Here is a 12593-nt window from a genome sequence, read left to right as displayed (position 1 = left end):
TGTTTGCTTTCTGCCATAAAGATGGTGTCATCTGCATATCTAAGCTTATTGATATTTCCCCCGGCAATCTTGATTCCAGCTTGTGCTTCATCAAGTCCAGCATTTCTCATGATGTACTCTGCACATAAGTTAAATAAGCAGGGTGACAATATACAGCCTTGATGTACTCTTTTCCAGATTTGGAACCAGACTGTTCTTCTAAGTCCAGTTATAAGTGTTGCTTTTTGACCTGCATACAGATTTCTCAGGAGGCAGGTCAGGTGGTCTGGTATTCCCATCTCTTGAAGAATTTCCCACAGTTTGTTGTGATCCACACAGTTGAGCTATACCATCTAACTGTAAGACTCCACTTTTTCTAATTCCTATTGTTTATGGCCTGTATATCCTTTACTTATGCATACATTATATATAATACATTATTATATATTATATCATACTTATCATTGAAGACTTTACTATTTTCCTTTCAATGTAAATGTTGGCTATCATCCTAGGAAATTCCAATATTCAAATAACATATCCAGCTCTTGATTTATTTCCTTCTCAGCCCTGAGCTCTCAAAACCATAGTCAAGAAATTGTCATCACCTGAAACAGTTTTACTCACAAAATCCATAAATCAGATGCCCACTGTCAGAAGGTAAGTCTCCATGGTTGTCTCACATTTCTGCACATATTGAAAGTGTGGTACTGACTGCCCTCTTTTCTGAAAAGAAAGAGAAGTCGCTCAGCCATGTCCAACTCTTTGCAACCCCATGGACTGTAGCCTACCAGGCTCCTTCTTCCATGGAATTTTCCAGACAAGAGTACTGGAGTGGGTTGCCATTTCCTTCTCCAGGGGATCTTCCTGACCCAGGGGTCGAACCTGGCTCTCCTGCACTGCAGGCAAACGCTTTAACATCTGAGACACCAGGGAAACCCTTTTTTCCTGAACAATCTTTAAAAGAATGGGTACCTAGAAAATGCTCCAAATTAGAAATAATCTCCCTCCAGAACAAGCAGTATGTTTGCTTACACTCTTGAAAGACAGTGCCTTCCTCAAGAGCAAAGGACTGCTGTGTTCACCATCCAGTGTGATAAATATAATATCTTCTACCAGAAGGGCAGGAATGCTCACTGACCATTATGAAACATTTGGATTCCCTAAACTCAACTTTCCTCTCCTGTAATCAACCCACTGCATTTGTAGGTGTGGTCAGCCCTTTGTGTTGCCCTGTGAAAATCAGCGCCTGAAGAACCAGTGCAAAATTGAATGCATGTATTCTGGCTAATTTTATTCCTGTGAGTAAGCAATCATCATTTATTTACAAACTAAGAGTCTGTGTCTTCCATGTACATTCATAAAAGTATGGCACATAGAGTTAAATCTTGAACATTTCACAGTTCTTGACATCCACTCCGTGTACAGTATCTTGGATAGTCTTCCACTTGGCCTGCTAATCTTGCCTGCCTGTCATATTACTCCCTTTTTTGGCACCCAAATTGCCTCAAGTGCAGACACCCTCTCTTGTCTTCGTTAATCTCTAGTCGGTACCTTGAACCATACTGCCATCATATTCTTTCATTAACTGCACCTGAAAAAAAGAATCCCAGTTTTCATGATTCCAAGTATCTGCTCCCTCTCTTCCTAAGTGGTGTCCTCTGAGCACTTCAGGAGTGAAGTGGAGGGGTATAAATTATACAGAAGATTGGTAGCAGAATGACTCAATGAAGAACAATGTCAAGCAGTTTTTGTCTTTCTAGTTATTTCTGAATTTGGAGGAGTACCTTTTGAATTTACCCCATTCCCTTTAACTTCAGCATTTTGCCTCAACTTTCCTAGTTCTTAGCAAATTATCTTTCTTCCTACTTCATAAGGAAGATTGTAGCCATAAAACTGGATCCACCTAAACTTTCCATCACCAAATAAATAAATCCATGCTCTTGTTATACAAAATATCATTTATGATTATTTCTCCTTCATAAGAATATAGAAGTCCCATTGCTGTTCATTGTTCAGTCACTAAGTTGTGTCTGGCCCTTTGCAACCCCATGGACAGCTTTCCTGTCCTTCCCTGTCTCCCAGATTTGCTGAAACTCATGTCCATTGAGTTGGTGATGCCATCCAACCATCTCATCCTCTGTCGCCCCCTTCTCCTGCCCTCGATTGTTTCCAGCATCAGAGTCTTTTTCAGTGGCTTGGCTCTTCGCATCAGGTGGCCAAAGTATTAGAGCTTCAGCTTCAGCATTAGCCCTTCCAATGAATATTCAGGATTGATTTCCTTCAGGATGGACTGATTTGATCTCCTTGCTGTCCAAAGGACTCTCAAGAGTCTTCCCCAGCACCACAGTTCAAAAGCATGAGTTCTTTGGTGCTCAGCCTTCTTTATGGTCCAACTCACACATCTGTACATGACTACTGGAAAAACCAATAGCTTTGACTATACATACCTTTTGTTGGCAAGGTGATGTCTCTGCTTTTTAATATGCTATCTAAGATTTTCATAGCTTTTCTTCCAAGGAGCAAGTGTCTTTTAATTTCATGACTGCAGAGAAATTCCATATTTGATTTAAAATGCATTGATGTTAATACATGCATCCTAAACATATATAGTTTAATGGTTTTATTTCTGCTGTTTATTAAATTTTGTCCCCTTAAGCAAGATAAACCTGCAGATCTGATAATGACTATTTATTCTGCTTCTTTGAGTTGGAAATGAATCATTGAGAAACGAGATCCCGCTTCTGATACAACACTTAGGAGAGATGGAGTTATTAGAAAGCTTAACTTGCTCTAAAATGCAGGAACTGGAAGGATGAAAGAACGATAAGAACTTTACAAAACAACCATAGTGGGATGAGACTGCTGTAGTTGGCACTTTCTTCTTGTTTGAACAATGCCTTCTAATCCAACCTGATCCTAAGGAATTTCTCTGAACAGAAGTTTGGCAAACAAAAACAAAAACAGTTTGGTGAATTCAAGACAATCAGGGAAAGAATCCTGGACTGTTAATACATCCTGCCCTGGAAGCAGGGTAGAAAGCAAGACACTGTAGTGCTGCTGCATCTTTTTTTTCTTTTTGATTAAAAAAATAGGTTCATTCTTCCTAAATGAACCTAAGTACTAGACAGTAGTCACCTGATGACTACTGGTTTTAAACCCTCTAAAACCAGTGCTGCCAGAACCCTATCTAAAGTGTATTGCCCTGTGTGCTTTAGACCACATCCCGCATGCCATTGAGCAGTCTTGCATGTAGTGCTATCCTTTCTGAATCTCCACACTCCCTTCTGAAAACTCAGCATCTCAATTTAAATACACTCAACTACTGTGCACTATTAGATACAGTGGCCTCCGTTCAGTCTGTCTTTCTTGATCTCACTATTCTTGAGATAGTGGATCCCTTGTCTTTCTTAAATAAATTTTTCTTGGCTGTGTTTTCATACCTTTCTCCTACCTTTCTTTATTCCTTATTCCTTGTCTTTTTCTCTGGTACTTCCTCCTTGAATAACAGTTAAATATTAAAATACCTCAGCATTCACTTCTGGGTAGTTTTCTTTTTCCTTAATAGACTGCCTCAAATGAGGTGATTTCATCTACTTTGAGAAATCCAAACTGAGACTCAAAAATGGAGCCAACAGTTCCAAAATCTTAATTTCTAGTGTGGTTCTTCTCTTTCAGTTTTCAGGACGTCATATCCCAGAGCCTACTGATTTCATCTGTATCACAAACAAAAATATACAAATGGATCTCACAATTCCCTACGTTAGTTTCTGCAACTCACACAAATACTTGCATATTTTTAGGTTTGTATCTAAAATTTTTCATAATAAATTAAATATTTGAAAAGAATGTAATTTTTAGAGTGCTATAAAAAGTGACTGGAGAAGGGAATGGCAGCCCATTCCAATATTCTTGCCTGGAGAATCCCATGGACAGGGGAGCCTGGCAGGCTTCAGTCCATAGGGTCACAAAGAGTCGGACACGACTGTGTGACTAACACACACACACATAAAAAGCGACATGGACTTCCTCTGTGACTCAGGGGTAAAGAATCTGCCTGCAATGCAGGAGATGTGGGTTGGGAAGATCCCCTGGAGGAGGGCATGGCAACCTATTCCAGTATTCTTGCTGGGAAAACCCCAAGGACAGAGGAGCCTGGTGGGCTACAGTCAATGGGGTTGCAAAGAGTTGGACATGACTGAAGCGACTGAGCATGCATGCAAACAGTGATGTGTAAAAACATTACTATTAATTTCTGTTTGCAGCCATAAGGGAGTAACAGGTATCAGCTTGCCTTTGAGCAAATAACTATAAATCTGGGCAAAATATATGAAGCGCTTGTTTTTAAGCATTGCAACCCAAATAGCTCAGAACTATGATCCTTGAAAGACAGGAAACATATGAAGTGATCCCCAACCTCACTTTAGTTTTTCTGCCTGGGGAACTTTTTGAAGCTCCAGCAGAGATTACTAGAACACAAAGAGCAGTGGTTCCTCTGGGCAAAGAAAGGAGTGAAAGGTATTTGGGTTTACTGAAGTGACTGGAGTTATCCTTAGACTTATTACTATAAATATTATCAGATAAAATCAAACAAAAAATAACATATTATGGTATTTGATATAGCATAAATAAAATACTATTAAAAGTTCCATTTCTAAACGAGATGAAATACTTTTTCTTTCAATTATTTATTTACCTATTGATGAATATTACCTATTGGCACCATCATTCTAATTGCCAATTTTAAATTTTATAAGCAATAAGTGATTCTCTGACATCAACCGGGTGTCCTGTAAATTCAGTTCCATTCTGGCATTAACTGCCTGGAGTCAGCACAAATCACACAGGTTAACCAGCTCAATCCCACTAAATTGTCCCTACTTCAGACACCAGTTGAAAGCCCTAGGTTGGTTGACACTCCTGTATGACTTCCTACAGATTTAGGAGTTCCCTCAATGCCTGCCCCTTCTAGAAAAACTCACAAGATTCAAGGAAGAGCTATATTTAAGATTACAGTTTTATTATAAGGGATAAAACTCAGGATTAGGTAAATGGGAGACATAGGACAAGGCTGGCTAGGGAGAGGGGAGATGAAGGGTCATGTTTTTCTCCTCCCGGAATCCGGGCACACAAAAAACATCAATGTGTTCATCAACCTGGATACTCTCTGAATTACCTTATTCAACATGTTTTACCGTGGCCTAATTACACAGGTGCATATTGATTAAATTATTAACCACATGATTAAATTCAATCTCCAGTTCCCCTTTATTCCCCAGAGGCTGGGAGATGGGACTGAAAGTTCCAACCCTCTCATGTCTTGGTCAGCCCCTCTGTTGAATCCTTCTGTGGGCCCACCATGAGTCACCTTGCTAGCACAACTTCATTGTCAAAACAGGCTTATCAACCTAGATGCCCATCAGCAGTCGAATGGATAAGGAAGCTGTGGTACATATACACCATGGAATATTACTCAGCCATTAAAAAGAATTCATTTGAATCAGTTCTAATGAGATGGATGAAACTGGAGCCCATTATACAGAGTGAAGTAAGCCAGAAAGATAAAGAACATTACAGCATACTAACACATATATATGGAATTTAGAAAGATGGTAATGATAACCCTATACGCAAAACAGAAAAAGAGACACAGATGTACAGAACAGACTTTTGGACTCTGTGGGAGAAGGTGAGGGTGGGATGTTTCGAGAGAACAGCATCGAAACATGTATATTATCTATGGTGAAACAGATCACCAGCCCAGGTGGGATGCATGAGACAAGTGCTCAGGCCTGGTGCACTGCGAAGACCCAGAGGGATCGGGTGGAGAGGGAGGTGGGAGGGGGGATTGGGATGGGGAATACATGTAACTCCATGGCTGATGCATGTCAATGTATGACAAAACCCACTACAATATTGTAAAGTAATTAGCCTCCAACTAATAAAAATAAATGAAAAAAAAAAAAACAGGCTTATTAGGAGTAACAAAAATTACTTCTATCACCCAGGAAGTTCCAAAGGTTTTTGAAGCTCTGTGCCAGAAATGCAGGGCAAAAGACCAAATCTATTTTGTGTCATACCACCCATGGTAATAGAATATCACCAATTTCTCAGTAGTGAGGGAGGTTATAAAATTTCCATTTTATTTCACTCTCTACCAACCAAAGCTACTTATGAGGGTAGCAGGGACTGTCCAGTTTTCCACTACTTTCGTTGATTACTCTTGAAAATGTGGTTTTGTCTGCAGAAGTCTGATTTTTTACTGAGCTTCAGTCAGCATGATTTTATCCTATTTTAGGCTTTGACTCATTTGTTGTTTCAGCTACTAGGACAAAGGTTATATAGAATCACTTAATACATTAGATAGCAATTATTAGATAAAATTAGATGACTATGGGAAAACAGGTACAATGAAAATGTTATATGGAAGGCTCCCTGAACGATTTGCTAGGTCTGATCAAAGAAATAAAATTATAGATGAGGCATTCAGTGATTACATCCTTTGCTATCCTAGAAAAGATTTCTATTAGTGTTTGGTTACTAAGAAGGTCAATGTGTCCCAAATATGACAGGTTGCACATGGAAGTTTTCAGGTGCCGATTTGAAACTATCTAACATTATCTTAATCTCGTGCATTTTATACTTGATTGTTCTCACTGTCTCTTTTCAGAATTTGGAAGCAAATCCTGAATACCTTCAAGAACTTGGTTTTGCTGCTGGATGAGGAATCCTTGATTAAAGACTTCAGTCATTACAGCCTGTGAAGATTAATGATCTGCTAGTATTTTTCCCCTAGCTTCCTTATAAAGCACTCTCTTGTATGTTTAACACAAAATAGTCCAGGGCATAACAAAAACACATGAGATTAGACTTTATACAGATAGTCAAACAAAAGGGAAAGAAAATAATGTTAATTGAAAAAATATCTATCAAATGTTTCATTAAAAATCGAATGGCCTAATTATACAAAGGCCTATCTGTAATTTTCAATACCATATGACGTTCCTCCAAACTAAAAGGCCTAATTGTTATACACCATGATATAGACCTGATTGCCTTATACAAGAGGAAAGGGAGAGAGACTTAAACAGCACATTGGAATTCATATCCCAATGGGATCAGAGAAAGTAGAATAAATAACCAATAATATAATTTAGTAGAATAACTAGAAAAGATGAGAGAAGTTGTTTAAAATATGCAACAAGGATAAAAAACTGTAAAATGAAACATGCAGAAAGGTATAGTAGAATAAATAAACAATGATAGGTTATGTAGATAAATAATCCATAAAGTCCCAAATTGGAAGTTTAGTTTAAGAAACATGCCAGAAGAAATCAGCCAAGAATAAATACATAGAAAACTTAAAGAAGAATTAAGTGATATGTGGGAAAGAAACATAAACAAAAAATCCTAAATAATATTATAGGAAAAGTAAGACTAAAAAAATGGAGAGATGGAAATACTTGAGGAAACATTCAAGTAACATTTCTTAGCAATATAGCTAATCATTAAAGAAGTCAGAATGGCCATCATCAAAAAGTCTACAAATAATAAATGTTGGAGAAGGTGTGGAGAAAATGGAACCCTCTTGCACTTTTGGTGGGAATGTGAATTGGCACAAAAACTATGGAGAACAGTATGAAGGATCCTTTAAAAAAAGGAGTTTCCATATGACCCCACAGTCCCATTCCTGGGCATATATTCAAGGAAAACCATAATTCTAAAAGACATGAGCACCCCAATATTCATAGCAACACTATTTTCAATAACCAAGATATGAAAGCAACCTAAATGTCCATCAACAGATGAATGGATAAAGAAGATGTAGGGTATACAAATAATACTCCATTACAATGGAATATTACTCAGCCATAAAAAGAATGAAATAATGCTATTTGCTGCAACATGGATGGATCTAGAGATGATCACACTAAGTGAAGTAAGTCAGAAAGAGAAAGAAATATATGATATCACTTATATGTGGAATATAAAAAAGTGATACAAATGAACTTATTTACAAAACAGAAACAGACTCACAGACATAGAAAATAAACTTATGGCTACAAAAGGGGATAGTGTGGTTAGGGCAAGAGTTACATTAGGAGTTTTGGATTATCATATACATACATATAAAAGAAAAAAATAAGTAAACAAGGACCTACTGTGTGGCACAGGGAACTATACTAAACACCTTATAATAACCTAAAGTGGAAAATAATCTGAAAAAGAATAGATATATATGTATAAATGAATAATTTTGCTATACACTTGAAACTAATACACCATTGTAAATTAACTGCACTTCAATAAAAAAACAATCATTCTTAGAATTAATGAAAAAATTAAAAACCTCAGACTGAAAGGATTCATAGCATGGCAAAGAGGGAAGAAAAGGTGAAAAAAAAGCAAACTATATTTGGACACATTACAGTGAAATTTAAGGATATCAAAGAAAAAAAGAAAAGTCCAGAAGCTTAAAAGAGAAACCTCAGAACACAAAAAGGAGCTAGAATACAGTTCAGACTAAACCCAGGAATGGCAGAGTTCACAGAAACTTAATATCTGAGTCTTCAGAGTGCAGACCTTCATTAAGGGTAGAAGTAAGAAGAGAGACTAAATTTTTTAAGAGACTTGGAAAGGAGAAGTTTGTATTTCTATCTGTAACTAAGCAATTTAGATAATGTGTAAGCCCATGAGACTGTTTTCACTGTAATAAATACACTAAAATAACTAATATGATTTGTTAGCAAGTTAGCCAAACCCTTTTAATTTACCAGTGGTTTCCACAACTCCCTACTTTAGATACCTATGGATATGAAGGGCCATAGTACCTACTTCCTAGAGTTGTTGGGAGAGAGGGGTGTTCAATGACAGTGAAACACTTTGGACAGAGCCTGGCATACAGTAAGCAATAGATATTGGCTACTATTATTAGTGATATTAAACCATTTGATGAACACTAAATTGCTGAAGGCTACTATTTGAAATAAACAATGGCAAAAACCAATGACTCCGAGAATTTTATCCTGAGGCCAAACACTGACATCCCATCTCTAGTGGAAAAATCACATGTGCATGCTGTGTTGTCGTGCCCAATTCTTTGCCATCACATAGACTGTAGCCCACCAGGCTCCTCTGTCCATGGGATTCTCTAGGCAAGAATTCTAGAGTGGGTTGTCATTTCCTACTCCAGAGGATCTTCCTGACCCAGGGATTGAAATCTCCATTTTCTGCATCTCCTGTATTGGCAGGCAGATGCTTTGTTCAGCTCAGTTCAGTCCGTCAGTTATGTCCAACTCTGTGTGACCCCACGGAGCGCGGCATACCAGGCTTCACTGTCCATCACCAACACTTGGAGCTTGCTCAAACTCATGTCCATTGAGTTGGATATGACGTCCAACAATCTCATCCTCTGTTGTCCCCTTCTCCTCCCGCTTTCAATCTTTCCCAGCATCAGGGTCTTTTCAAATGAGTCAGTTCTTCACATATGGCCAAAGTATTGGAGCTTCAGCTTCAGCATCAGTCCTTCCAATGAATATTCAGGACTGATCTCCTTTAGGACTGACTGGCTTGATCTCCTTGCAGTCCAAGGGACTCTCAAGGGTCTTCTCCAACACCACAGTTCAAAAGCATCAATTCTTTGGCACTCAGCTTTCTTTAGTCCAACTCTCATATCAATATACAACTATTGGAAAAACCAAGCTTTGACTAGACAGACCTTTGTCGGCAAAGTAATGTGCTATCTAGGTTGGTCATAGCTTTTCTTCCAAGGAGCAGGCATCTTTTAATTTCACGGATGCAGTTACCATCTGCAGTGATTTTGGAGCCCAAGAAAAGAAGGTCTGTCACTGTTTCCATTGTTTCTCCATCTATTTGTCATGAAGTGATGGGACCAGATGCCATGATCTTAGTTTACTGAATGTTAAGCTTTAAGCCTGCTTTTTCACTCTCCTCTTTCTCTTTCATCAAGAGGCTCTTTAGTTCCTCTTCACTTTTTGCCATAAGGGTGCTTTATAAGTGGTGCTTTACTAGTGGTGATCAAAATCAGTTTAAAACCAGCCGAGGTGATATCCTGAGATAATCTAATGCTGTCACAACCTCAGAGAGTTGTGCCACACTCCCTCATGGAGGTGCACCTAGTCCTTCTTTCTGGGCTTCCATCAGAGAGTGGCTCTCTTCTCATCTTGTCCCAGAGTAAAGAGCTTCTGCACACTTAATCGCTTCAAGTCCTTTCTCTGATGCACTCTCCCATGAGGTGAGTTTTATTTATCTCAGCCTCTCTGTACTACTGAAAACCAAGAAGAGAAGACATCTGTGCAACCTCTTTGAACATATAATAAATTCACTTTCAAGTGAGTGGTAGAAGATTTAGCATGTTAAGAACAATATGGCACAAACTGAATTTTGAAATGTTTGAAATCTCGGCCTCTGACCATCTTCTCTTGTTTCTCATTATAAGCCTATTGAGAGGGCTTGAAGGAAAAACAATCTCTGCTGAAATCTTAATTCTGGAGTGTTACTTCAAAAATTTTTCTATTGATAGATAAACCTGGTAGTGAATGCAGGTGGTGCCCTTAAAGAAATCCAGAAATGGATTAAGTGTGTGTGTGTGAGAGAAAGAAAAATCATGGATGACTATTAGATTTTTAATTTAGCAACTAGATGAAGTGAATGGTAATGCTATTTAATAAGATGGTATAAATGTGAGGAGGAAGCAGTCCAGGCCTGGATAATGACAATCCTAAACTAACAAATAAATGCTTAAGTTTATTAATTTATTGAATAAAATGATAATGTAAAACACATTGTCTATACCAGTATTAGTAAAATTCTAAGACATACTGAAAACAGAACTGGACCTGAATCTACTCTTAGATGGGACAGTAGCAAATCAATATATGTAAAATACATCATTTAACACATTAAATTAATGATGTCCATTTATTTTGGGGTGGCTTCGTAATTTCACAGCACTAAAATTCTTTTCATTTTTATAATTTCATGAAGGTAAATTATATGAACAGAAATTTATAATTTTCACTTGTAATATGTCTATAATCTTTACTGTAAGCACTTTTTGTGTCCTAGTAAGCAAATGTTGCCTACTAGAGGGTTTTCCTGAAATGATTAGATTAAAATGTTCTAATCCTTTGGGCCAATGGAGGAGTTAGTAGACACACATATTGACTGAGTACTAAAATGTGCCTGGTGTGACTAACAAATTGACTTTTTAAAATGTTTTTTAACGACTGACGACTAGTGATTATTGTGTCGGACCCTGGAACTGACCTTCATGTGTAACATTAGGTGATTGTCAAGATCCTTTTTCTCTATGTAAATATCCAATTGATAAAGCACACTTATAAAAAAAAAAGACCATGTTTCCCACTTCATTGCAGAACTCCTTTTGTCATAAAGCAAAGGACCTTACTATGTGGGTTTTCATAGATTCTCTATTCCTTTTCTACACTCACAGAACTCTGTATTAATATATTTGGCAGGATTTAGCAAAGATAAACCTCACAGTAGTTTCTATCATGAACAGCCAGTTCTCACCATATCACATTCTGTTACATGTCTGATTGGTTCAAAGACTCTTTGAGATCATATTTTCAATGTTTCCTTGATCAGTAAGGCTAGAAATAATGGAAAGCCTGAGATAATAGGCAATGTCATTAATAAAATGATACCCTTTGCTCAAGATCACAGAATTATTCTGGCATGGGGAAAGGAGTTGTAAGAGTGATACATACATACAAGAGGGATAGTCATTAGTAAAAAGTGAAGACTGGAGGTTTAGAGAATTTTTGATACTCTCAGAAACCCTCTCAAATTTGATATGCACGCATGCTGCATGCTCATTCACTTCTATGGTGTCCAACTCTGCAACCCCATGGACTGCAGCCTGCCAGGCTCCTCTGTCCATTAGTTTCTCCAGGCCAGAATGCTAGAGTCAGTTGCCATGCCCTCATCCAGGGGATCTTCCCGACCCAAGGATTGAACCCGTGTCTCCTGCACTGCAGGTGGATTCTTTACCCACTGAGCCACCTGGGAAGCACCAAATCTGATACAGGTATTAACAGGTACCTTTTGTTATGAAATAGAGGCAATTATTTTCTTAAATAATGTATTCACATGTAACAACACCTGAAAGGAAAAGTAAAGATATTTAAATTTTTAAATTGAAACCTCCATGCAAGGGAAGGTTTGAAGCAATAGTTTCTCTTAAGCTGAACTACACAGAAAAGGCAAGTACAATTCTAAGTTATTGGCCAAGGTACAAATTATTGATATTTTGGACTCTGGTGACTCATGCCATCTTAGTTGTTTCTTCTTTGGAAAGATATGTGAAGAATTAGATTGTTTCTTTAAACAAATGGCACTTGGGAAAAAGAGCTCTTCTTTTCAACTGATTTCTCTTTGGGGACAGACGGTATACTTTAATGAAACTGAGGAACAGGAAACTATATTTTGTGAGTAGTGAATGGAAACAGTGACAATGTAAAGGCTAGGGATTAAGTTCTGTTACATACTTAATGACATGTTCATCAATATTTTTTGTTTGTTGTCATTCAGTTGCTCCATTGTGTCCAACCTTTTGCTACCCCATGGAC

The 12593-nt window shown here is 37.8% G+C and overlaps 1 long non-coding RNA gene across 3 annotated transcripts in view; it reads left to right on the top strand.

Moving 5' to 3' along the window:
- The window catches only part of LOC122453035, a 283162-nt gene extending 275556 nt beyond the window's left edge, over window positions 1–7606 (top strand). For all 3 annotated transcript variants that reach the window (XR_006272928.1, XR_006272920.1, XR_006272921.1), the window contains one exon: window positions 6650–7606. This is a non-coding gene — a long non-coding RNA (uncharacterized LOC122453035). The remainder of the gene's footprint in view (window positions 1–6649) is intronic.
- Window positions 7607–12593: the final 4987 nt, after the last annotated feature.

The sequence above is a fragment of the Cervus canadensis genome, chromosome 1 (assembly GCF_019320065.1).
Source record: "Cervus canadensis isolate Bull #8, Minnesota chromosome 1, ASM1932006v1, whole genome shotgun sequence".
In the NCBI taxonomy this organism is placed as follows: Eukaryota; Metazoa; Chordata; class Mammalia; order Artiodactyla; family Cervidae; genus Cervus; species Cervus canadensis.
The sequence above is the reverse complement of the archived record's forward strand: the minus strand, read 5'-3'. Positions and strand labels throughout refer to the sequence as shown.